The 11,802-nt window shown below is 34.0% G+C and overlaps 1 non-coding gene across 1 annotated transcript; it reads right to left on the reverse strand.

Annotated features, from left to right (window-relative positions):
- Positions 1-370: 370 nt before the first annotated feature.
- Positions 371-477, reverse strand: LOC139860671 (small nucleolar RNA R71). Its single transcript, XR_011763301.1, has one exon. It is a non-coding gene; the product is annotated as a small nucleolar RNA R71 (small nucleolar RNA).
- Between the last annotated feature and the right edge of the window lie 11,325 nt (positions 478-11,802).

The following is an 11,802-nucleotide window of genomic DNA, read 5'->3' on the forward strand; positions in this document are numbered from 1 at the left end:
ACCTTTAAGTATGGAAGACCGAATGAGAGCTAAATGCACTGGCCAAGGTCACGTAATTACTCATCCAGACATTAATGCGCCAGATTATGAAATCAAAGGACAAATTCTACACATGGTGACTAATCAATGCCAATTTAGTGGTGCACCGAAGGAAGATCCAAATGAACATCTTCGTACCTTTAATAGGATCTGCACACTATTTAAAATCCGAGAAGTGGAGGATGAACAGATATATCTCATGTTATTTCCCTGAACTTTAAAGGGAGAAGCCAAAGATTGGTTGGAATCGTTACCTGAAGGGGCGATTGATACATGGGACGTTTTAGTTGAAAAATTTCTTAAACAATTCTTTCCGGCATCTAAAGCCGCAAGACTTCAAGGAGAAATTGTTACGTTCACACAGAAACCGAATGAAACTCTATATGAGGCATGGACAAGATTTGGAAAGTTATTAAAAGGATGTCCGCAACATGGTTTAGACACCTGTCAAATAGTACAAATATTCTACCAAGGATGCGACATCACTACAAGAAAAGACATCGATATAGCAGCTGGTGGTTCCATTATGAAGAAAACCGAAACTGATGCTTATAAAATTATTGATAACACTGCTTCCCACTCACATGAGTGGCACCAAGAAAAAGATATCGTTAGATCATCTAAAGCAGCTAGAGCCGATTCTAGCCATGACTTAGATTCCATTTCCGCAAAGATAGATGATGTCGAGAGACGAATGGAAAAGATGACTAAAGATATTCACTCAATACGAATTAGTTGTGAGCAGTGTGGAGGACCACATTTGACAAAAGATTGTCTCAGTATTGAATTAACAATGGAACAAAGAGAGAATATTTCATACATAAACCAAAGGCCTGGAAATAATTATCAGAATAATTATCAACCGCCAAGACCGATTTACAATCAAAATCAGAATTATAACCGAAATATTCCATACAACAACCAACAAGGTCCTAGCAATCAACAAGTATCCAATAATACTTACAACCAGCAAAGACCTAATTTTCAAAACAACCCACCACAAACCGATGATAAAAATCCGAATTTAGAAGATATGATGACGAAGCTAGTTGAAACTCAAACGCAGTTTTTCACATCTCAGAAACAAACAAATGAACAAAATGCTCAAGCATTTAGAAATCAACAAGCTTCTATTCAAAACTTGGAACAAGAAGTAAGTAACCTAGCAAGGTTAATAGGTGAAAGAAAACCGGGAAGTTTACCTAGTGATACAAATGCAAACCCCCGGAATGAAACAGCTAAAGCCATTACCACAAGAAGTGGTACAACACTTAAACCACCTGAAATACATGTAACTTCTGATGAAGCTATTCCTACTCCACAAGAACCACAACTTGAACAAGATAAGGAAACAGAACCGGTAGTTGAGAAGGTTAATGAAGATAACACAGTTAAGGCTAAACCTTATGTTAAACCATACCAACCACCACTTCCTTACCCGAGTAAAATGAAGAAAGAGAAACTTGAAGCCGAGCAATCCAAATTCTTGGATATGTTAAAACAGATAAATGTAAATCTTCCTTTCATTGATGTGATTTCAGGAATGCCTAGATATGCTAAATTCTTGAAAGATCTGATCACGAATAGAAAGAAAATGGAAGAACTCTCGGCTGTTACTATGAACGCTAATTGCTCAGCAGTGCTGTTGAATAAGATACCAGAAAAATTATCTGATCTAGGAAGTTTCACAATTCCATGTTTTCTGGGTAGTCTTAGTTCAATAGAAGCATTAGCAGACTTAGGTGCTAGTATAAATCTAATGCCGTATTCACTATACGCTAAACTAGACCTTGGAGAATTGAAACCAACAAGAATAAGTATACAACTAGCTGATCAATCAACAAAATATCCTAGAGGGATAATGGAGAACATGCTAGTTAAAGTTGGTACTTTAGTATTTCCAGTAGATTTTGTTGTTCTGGACATGGAAGAAGATTCTCAAGTTCCTCTCATATTAGGAAGACCATTCTTAAACATGGCTAAAGCAATGATAGACGTGTTTGGTAAGAAACTGACCCTAAGTATAGAGGATAAGAGTGTTACCTTTTCAGTTGATAGAGCAATGCAACAACTGCAATCTGCAGATGATACACGTTATTATATTCAAACTATAGACTCACATGCAGAATTGTTAGAAGAATTTCCAGAATTACAAGGAACAGGAGAATGTTCTTTAGGAGAAGGTAATGAACCAATTGATGAAGCTGAAATATTAGCTACACTTATAGCTAATGGATATGAACCAACAACAGAAGAAATTCAAATGCTAAAAGAAGAAGACAGATATCGATATAAATCATCAATAGAAGAACCTCCGAAATTAGAGTTAAAGCCACTTCCAAACCATTTGGAATACGCTTATTTACATGGTGAATCTGAATTACCTGTAATAATATCGTCTTCTCTTACTGAAAACGAAAAATCTCAACTCATTTCTGTGTTGAAAGCTCATAAACCAGCCATTGCATGGAAGATTCATAATATTAAAGGAATAAGTCCTTCGTATTGCACACATAAAATCCTTATGGAAGAAGGTCATAAAACGTATGTGCAACGCCAACGAAGACTAAATCCTAATATGCAAGATGTAGTTAAGAAAGAAATTATTAAACTGCTAGATGCAGGTTTAATATATCCAATTTCTGATAGTCCATGGGTAAGCCCAGTTCAATGCGTGCCTAAGAAGGGTGGCATGACTGTCATTACAAATGAAAAAAATGAGCTTATTCCTACTAGGACTGTAATAGGATGGCGTGTATGTATTGATTATAGAAAATTAAATGACGCCACCAGAAAATATCACTTTCCCTTACCTTTCATTAATCAAATGTTGGAAAGATTAGCCGAAAATAGTTATTATTGTTTTCTTGATGGATTTTCCGGATATTTTTAAATTCCAATAGCACTCGAAGATCAAGAGAAAACCACGTTCACGTGCCCTTATGGTACTTTTGCTTACAAACGCATGCCATTTGGACTTTGCAACGCCCCTGCAACCTTTCAAAGGTGCATGATGGCGATTTTTCACGACATGATAGAAGAATGCATGGAAGTTTTCATGGATGACTTTTCAGTCTTCGGTGATACATTTGAAACATGTCTAGCTAATCTTGAACGAATGCTTATTAGATGCGAACAATCAAATCTAGTTCTTAATTGGGAGAAATGCCATTTTATGGTTAAAGAAGGCATCGTTCTTGGACATAAAATTTCAAAAGAAGGAATTGAAGTGGATAGAGCTAAAGTAGATGTAATTGCTAAACTTCCACATCCCACCAATGTTAGAGGAGTTAGGAGTTTTCTAGGGCATGCCGATTTTTACCGACGTTTCATAAAAGATTTTTCTAAAATTGCCACTCCTATGAATAAACTCCTAGAAAAGGATGCTCCATTCATATTTTCAGATGAATGTATCAAATCTTTTAATATTCTTAAAGAAAAACTCACTAATGCGCCGATCATGATAACACCAAATTGGAATCTACCATTTGAACTAATGTGCGATGCAAGTAATTTTGCAATGGGAGCCGTTTTAGGACAAAGGATTGAAAAAAGATTTCAATCTATTTATTATGCTAGTAAGACGTTACAAGGAGCACAAACAAATTATACAACTACTGAAAAAGAACTCCTTGCTATTGTCTTTGCTTTTGACAAATTTCGATCATATCTCGTTCTAGCAAAAACGGTGGTCTATACCGACCATTCTGCTCTTAGATACCTATTTTCAAAACAAGATGCCAAACCAAGATTAATCCGTTGGATCTTACTCTTACAAGAGTTCGATATTGAAATCCGAGATAAAAGAGGAGCAGAAAATCTCGCCGCTGATCATCTTTCTCGTCTTGAAAATCCCTAATTAGAAGTTCTAAATGAATCAGCCATACAAGACAACTTTCCTGATGAATATCTATTGAAGATAGATTATAATGAAATTCCATGGTTTGCAGACTATGCAAACTACTTAGTATGTGGATTCCTTGAAAAAGGATTATCGTACCAAAAACGAAAGAAATTCTTTAGTGATATAAAACACTATTTTTGGGAAGATCCACATCTATTTAAAAGTTGTCCAGATGGAATAATACACCGATGTGTATTCGGAGATGAAGCTAGTAAAATTTTAAAACCATTGTCACACAGGACCAACAGGAGGGCATTATGGGCCTCAACTAACAGCAAGAAAAGTTTATGATGCTGGATTCTATTGGCCTACAATTTACAAAGACGCACACCTTCTTTGCAAATCCTGTGATGCATGTCAAAGGGCTGGAAAAATAAGTCAACGTGATGAAATGCCACAAAATGTCATCCAAGTATGTGAAGTATATTTGACATTTGGGGTATTGACTTTATGGGTCCATTTCCAAAATCTCATAATAATCTCTATATTCTCGTAGCCATTGATTATGTATCTAAATGGGCGGAAGCACAAGCTCTCCCAACTAACGATGCACGAGTTGTAGTCAACTTTTTAAAACGTCTTTTTGCAAGGTTTGGAACACCGAAAGCTTTAATAAGTGATCGGGGAACTCATTTCTGTAACAATCAACTTGAGAAAGTTCTTAAAAGATATGGAGTAACTCATAAAATCTCCACCGCATACCATCCACAAACAAGTGGACAAGTTGAAAATACCAACCGAGCTTTAAAACGTATTATAGAGAAAACCGTAGGATCAAATCCGAAGGAATGGTCCATTAAATTGGAAGATGCACTCTGGGCTTTTAGAACAGCCTACAAAACTCCAATTGGAACCACACCTTTTAGACTTGTTTATGGAAAAGCATGTCATCTTCCAGTAGAAATTGAACACAAAGCATTTTGGGCTTTGAAGACATGTAATCTTGATTTACATGAAGCTGGACGTCTACGATTCAGTCAACTAAACGAATTAGAAGAATTAAGACATGAAGCATACGAAAATTCGTTAATCTATAAAGAAAAAACGAAGAAATGGCATGATAAAAGAATCAGAAGTTTAAAAGAATTTAAAGAAGGAGACAGAGTTCTTCTTTTCAATTCACGATTCAAGCTATTTCCTGAAAAATTAAAATCAAGATGGTCTGGACCATTCATAGTCAAAAGAGTTTTCCCATACGGAACAGTAGAATTAATAAATTAAAATGGGATTGAATTTAAAGTTAATGGTCACAGAGTTAAACATTACATAGATAGTCCAATGGAAGTTGACAACGAAGTTAATCACAATTTCGATACCACAGCTAACTAAATGTGGGGAAAATCAAGTCTTTAAAGGATAATATGTATTTCTGTTAGAGTTAGATTGTCTGTTTTCGTGTAGTTCTCGAAAATGGAACCCGAATGGTCTTTCCCTAGCAGACCCTAAAGAACTAGTCTTCTCCCCTCATTTTGAATTTTTATTTTTTTAGGTTTTTACGAAATGAAAACTGCCTGTGAACTAAACCATGGTCTAATGCTACACGCTTTGATCACTAAACGTAATAATGACACACTACCGAGTGAAATAGTATCAGTAATCAGAGAAAGATTGGACAGAGTAAGAAAAGAATCCAGATGCGAAGATAATAAGTTACAATTTGGTAAAGGAAAATCAAAATCCGCAGCGAAAAGAAGAGCACGACACCTTGAAAGATGTCACAAATGCGGAAAATGGTCACATGGAGGTAAATGTTCAAATAATCAAACCTATTCAAATACCGAATTTGTTACTTTATGTAGAGACGGACCGTTCATATGTTTAGAAGAAAAAACACTGAATGCTCGAGGTTACGCCTATGTAGCCATGGAAAACCAATTAAACCGACTATCTTATGAATGGGATAGATCATATAACTAAGAATACTATCTCACAGGTAAGTCTGTACAGTTTTTATTTTTTTTATTTTTTATTTTAACCTTTTGATAATAAACGCTAATTTGTTCACTATAAAGTATTAAATTGGTATTGAATAAAATTAGGTTTGGCGACCAAAATTATTGATATCATTCAAAAATTTATTACATCACGACGAAATTTAACGTTTATTCTTAAGGTATAAATATCTTTAATCAATCAACCCAAAATATTTCAAAAATTCGTCATGAGTTAAATTAGGTTATGGAACCGAAATTACTTTACCGAAAAGAGGGGCGCATATTTTTGATAATATTTGATTGATTAAAGTGGGATAAAAAGCCAAAAAGATTTTTAATTTTATTTTTACCATTTTAAAATTAATATATAAATCTTAAATTAATATTGTGAACTCTGTAAAATCAATATATTTAAGTTTGTCAATATTTGAAAAATTAATATTTTTAATATAAGTTTGTATGTATAAAAACAAAAATATAATATAAAGTTTGGTGTGAATTTTTAATATTATGCATTTTTAATTAAGTTTGGTGTAAATTTTTAATTTTATGCATTTTTAAATTTAAGTTGGTATGAATTTAAAAACAAAAATTTACTTTATTTCGTTAAGTTAAAAATATAATTTTTAAAATTCATCGTAAGTTGAAGACTAGGTCTTTGAACCGAAATTGCTTTACCCGAGGGAGGGACGAGAACTTTTATTATCATTATTTTTAATCTTATTGAATTAAAGTATGCCAAAAACATTAAAAAAACCCAAAAATCTTAGCTTTTAAAACAATCACTACAAAAAGACAAATTTTAAAATTTTGTCGAAGGACGGACTAGGACATCGATCCGAAACGACCTCGTCCTAAATAACAAGGGAAACAAAATTTTAAAATTAATTACTTAATTGTTTTAATTAGTATAAGATGTTTTAAAAAAAAATACAAACTCCGCGACTCGCGGAGTTTGAAGGGTAAAAATACCGCGACTCGCGGAGGGACCAAAACCCAAAAAAAGATAAAAACGTAAACTGATCAGTCCACACACCACACCACAAAAATACTGCGAAATAACACCCGAAAAAACCCGAGAAAACACTCCCAAATTCACAATTTTTCACCGTTAATCATCAAATCTTTTACTAATATCATGTTAAGAAGGATGCTATCAAGGAATTACTCAAGAAAAACGGTAAATTTCTACACCTAAACACCATTTAATCCGAAAATTAGTGTTCTTGAGCAATTTTGTTTCCCAATTCGATTTTGATACTTTTTAGTGTAATTATGCTTAAATTGCTTATGTATTATGCTTGTATAACCTAGATTGATGCTATTTAACATGATTAGAAACCTTAAACTTCAAATTTTGAGTAATCTAGGGTTTGTGTTCTTGAGCAATTTGGGGCTTTTTGATATAAACAGGTTATGGCCGATTTTTGTCATGAATTGTTGCTAAATTAAGTAGTGTAACATGTTTAGGTAGTTAAATGATCCAAACTTTGAGCCTAAACATGATTTTGAGAATTAAAGTGGACTTTTTCAAGTCTAAAATTCATGAACTTGATTTTTAAGAGATAATGCCATTTGAAACTTGTTTAATTGCTAGTAATGATTATTTTGACATGTTATTTGAGTTGAATGCTTATGAACTTGGCGAACATTTTCGTATATGCTTATTTGAAAAAGTGTAGATTTGATGATAATATGAAAATGAGCTTAAGTTTGATATAAATTGTTCATGTCATTGTAATTATTTTGATTGATGATTTTGCTAACACTAATGCATATTTGGATGCACAAAAATTGTGTTTGATGTGTTTTGCAGACTGAAAGGGGTGAATCTTCATCGCAAGCTCGCAATGCTCCTGCTGAGAATACGGAACAACAGGAGGTGGATAACTACTACAAACAAGATATACCTCATCCAGTCATGACATTTTCTATTATGCACTTGGAAGATTTGCACCCGAACCTGAGATTTGACAGACTTTGGATAGATTATCCAAAATAACAAAGGGGTTTGCATACTCTTCATTCTAAAGCTGTTGAAGTACCTAGGGTCATAGAATGGGGACCATTAGAAGCTGTAGAATTGGCCGGGCCAATTAGGGAATTACTTACACAGAGGTATGGTAATTCTACTTTTAACGATTGGGTACGTTTATTCAACATGCGTAGACCTGTATATAAAGTATGGTGTGAAGAATTGTTGTGTAGTATAGAAATAAATGATCGGGTAGCTAGTTTAACCGATCACTCTTTTATTAGATTTTTGTTAGGAGGTTCGATGCGCCACATGTCTTTACTAGACATGGCTCAAGCTTTACGTATATATACGCCTGAGGAGTTAGCATCTGCCGATTGTAGAGGGTTGATATTGAACGGTAAGAAGATAGATGAGAATTTTGATACACATGGTGTATGGAGTCAAATGACTAGCCATCACTGATTCAAAGGGGGAAATTACTCTTATTTGGATATAGATAGAGCAGAGTTAAGAGTAATTCATAGATTTTTAGCTAATTCGATTACACAAAGAGGTAAGAACAAGGAAAAGGTAAATGAACAGGATTTGTTTTACCACATGTGTATTCGAGACCCATAAAGTGTTGTAAGTATACCTTATTGTGTGGGTTATTATTTATCAGCTATGGTTAGGGGGATGAGACCGTATAGCATAATAGGAGGTGGTATATTTATTACTTTGATTGCTGAATATCTCGGTGTGGATATAAGTCGGGGGGGATTATTAGTCGAAGAACCAGAACCCCGCGATACAATAGGTTTAAATGTATACCATGGTGCGAAGGTTTTGAAGAGGCGAAATAACGCCGCAGTACGATATAATGGTAGACATCCACAGGTTGAGAGAAACCAACAGCCAGGTAATGTGGGAGGGGGAAATGAAATGACAGAAATGCAAAGGTTTATAGCTTCACAAGAGTACGAAAATGCTAGACATCGAGCATTTGAAGATTGGCAAGTTCATCAAAACCAAATCATAGTTTATTGCCAAAAAATAGGTAGAAACTATATTCCTACTCCATCGCCCGTATTTCCTCCCTGGTCTATAGAGATCCAACCACCGTATCCTACGTATAACCCAGCCGAAGCATTTTATAACACATATGGTTATGCATGGAACCCCTACTGGTATCAGTATCATCCCTAGTCTACTTAGTTTTATTTATTTTATAATTTGTAATGTTGATACATTTAATACTTAGGTTAATATTGTAATAGTTTTTATAATTTTCTAACTTTTATTATTAGATTTTAATAATTTTTGAATGTGGGGTAATATACCAAACTTCAAAAATATGTATATATGTTTGCAGTTTATCTTATGTACACAACAGGGTAAAACAACGCATTTTCAAAGACTGGCATTAAGTTCAGCAAAAGCAACTAATTTTGACGACAAGATGCAAAATATATGTGAAATAACAACAAGACGGAATGAACAAATGATGTGCACCATTTATCATTCAACACAAACACAAATATGTTTGGAAACTTTGGTAAAATTTAATCATTTCTACGCTAATCACCCTCAATAATTTAAATTGTTACTGATTTCTTGCAAATGAGGGCATTGCAAGATCTTAAGTGTGGGAAGGGGTTAAATTCTTTCGGATTTTTTTTAAAAAAAATTTATCTTAAACACTTGGTTACCATTAAAAATAGTAGTAAAGTAGTAGTTGTATTAGAATCTAGTGCTCTCTGATAATAAAGAACAGCCCTAGTCTTATATACTGACTACCCAATTCTAGTAAAAATTTTCAAAATTTTCAATTAAATGAACTCAAAATCATGTTTATACATATTTATGAACGATAAAACTAGGTTTTAACACCGAAATTATTGTTACCTCAGAAAGGACATAAATTGAGAAACAAACCAAAATGTTAAAATTCATTTAAAATGGAATAGAGGACAATAAAAAGGAAAATAAAAGCCAAGTGTAGGAAAATTTACCAAGATATTTTAAACATATGTCACATATTTCTGTAACAAATAACTGAAAATACTTTTGCTTTGGACTAAACTAAACTGTTTTACCCGATGAAAGAAAAGAAGAGATGGATCTACACGATGAATCAATTCCATCATTAAAAGGAAGTAAAGTCTTCCGAAAAAGAAACGCGCTTCTTGATTTAGGTCAGGAAGTTGTCGTCCAGACCAGCTGTAGGTTGACGAAAAATCTAGAAAAGTCATCACTAAAATCAGCAGGAAATCCACGGACCTCAGCATCAAACAGGGTTGCCAAGTGGTCAGATTTATCCTAACCATGAGAAGGATTTATCTCGTACAATGGGGGGGACACCGTGCAAATTAGCTTGATAAGACTAATGAATCAGATCCCCAGAAAGGATAATCTCCATAAAGATTAAAAATCAGCTTTTAAGACTGATATTACTCAATCCTTGAGATTGACCTTAAAGATTGAGAATTCAAACTCATGGAATTCAATGATATCTAAACTCGAGCTTGAACGAGAAAATATTTTGATCAAATTATAAACCGATTTGTTTTCTGAAAACCCATTTTCAATGCGTTCATTACCATTGAACGTAAAATCCTAGAAATTCACCTAGAATTCATTAGGTCACCTGAACCAAATCGGGTGTCAACCGTAAGAACGGTGGTTGCATAGCATGGTCAAAGACAGGACCTTGTGCCAGACCGGAAAATTATAAGGGTGAGCTTTACTATTTCTCCTACAAAGGATAGTAATTGCGTCCGACACGTTATAGACCAAAATTAAAAGCATGTCAGGGGACATTGCCTTAACAGTTGTTTGTTCAACGCTTTCCTTTACAACCGGACGGTAGTTTACCGAAAGGTAATGTACGGAGCAAGTATACTGGACGTGTTGCTTTCCTAATACAAGGTTAGCAAGTGGGTGACACAAAACCGCAAGTTTTGAGCTAAAATTTTCAAATCTGAAACCCACCAAACCCACAAAAATATTTTGCAAACACCGGTGAAGGGTTATTCCGGAAAACTTATCTAGGGTAAAAGCCAGATTTAATTTTTAAAAGATCAAATGTTTTCATAAAGATCCAATTTCCTTAAAGGATCTAAATTTTTATAGTCATATGAGACTGTAAACCATATCGTTACTACCATTGTTTATACCGCCATATAGAAATCACTGATGTACAAAGTGTGAAGAATAAAGAAGTGATTCTAGTATTTCAAGACTATATTGCTTGAGGACAAGCAACGCTCAAGTGTGGGAATATTTGATAATGCTAAAAACGAACATATATTTCATAGCATTATTCCCCAAGAAAGACAAGCTTTTAGCTGCAATTGTTCTATTTACAAGTGATATTCGTTTAAATATTAAAAGGTGAAGACAAAAGACAGATTCGACGAATTGAAGACGCAAACGACCAAAAAGCTCAAAAGTACAAAATACAATCAAAGAGGTTCCAATTATTGATAAGAAACGTCTCGAAATTACAAGAGTACAAGATTCAAAACGCAAAGTACAAGATATTAAATTGTACGCAAGGACGTTCGAAAATCCGGAACCGGGACCAGAGTCAACTCTCAACGCTCGACGCAACGGACTAAAAATTACAAGTCAACTATGCACATAAATATAATATAATATTTAAATAATTCTTATAATTATTTATATATTATATAAATAATAAAAATCCGTCGGCAAGAAAGACTCCAAAGTTGGTGAGCTGGAATTTCAAACTCCGCGACTCGCACAGTTTGAAGGCAGAAAAGGCCGCGAGTCGCGGAGACCCCCTGAACTCAATTCCCTATAAAAGCAAACGAATTCTGATCATTTTAAATATCAATATATATCCATCCATCTATCTATACGTAATATTTATATTTATAATTTATATTTTAATTTTAATTTTAATTTTAATCCTAATAATAAGGGTATGTTAGCGAATGTTGTAA

This window comes from Rutidosis leptorrhynchoides, chromosome 7 (genome assembly GCF_046630445.1).
Source record: "Rutidosis leptorrhynchoides isolate AG116_Rl617_1_P2 chromosome 7, CSIRO_AGI_Rlap_v1, whole genome shotgun sequence".
Classification (NCBI taxonomy): domain Eukaryota; kingdom Viridiplantae; phylum Streptophyta; class Magnoliopsida; order Asterales; family Asteraceae; genus Rutidosis; species Rutidosis leptorrhynchoides.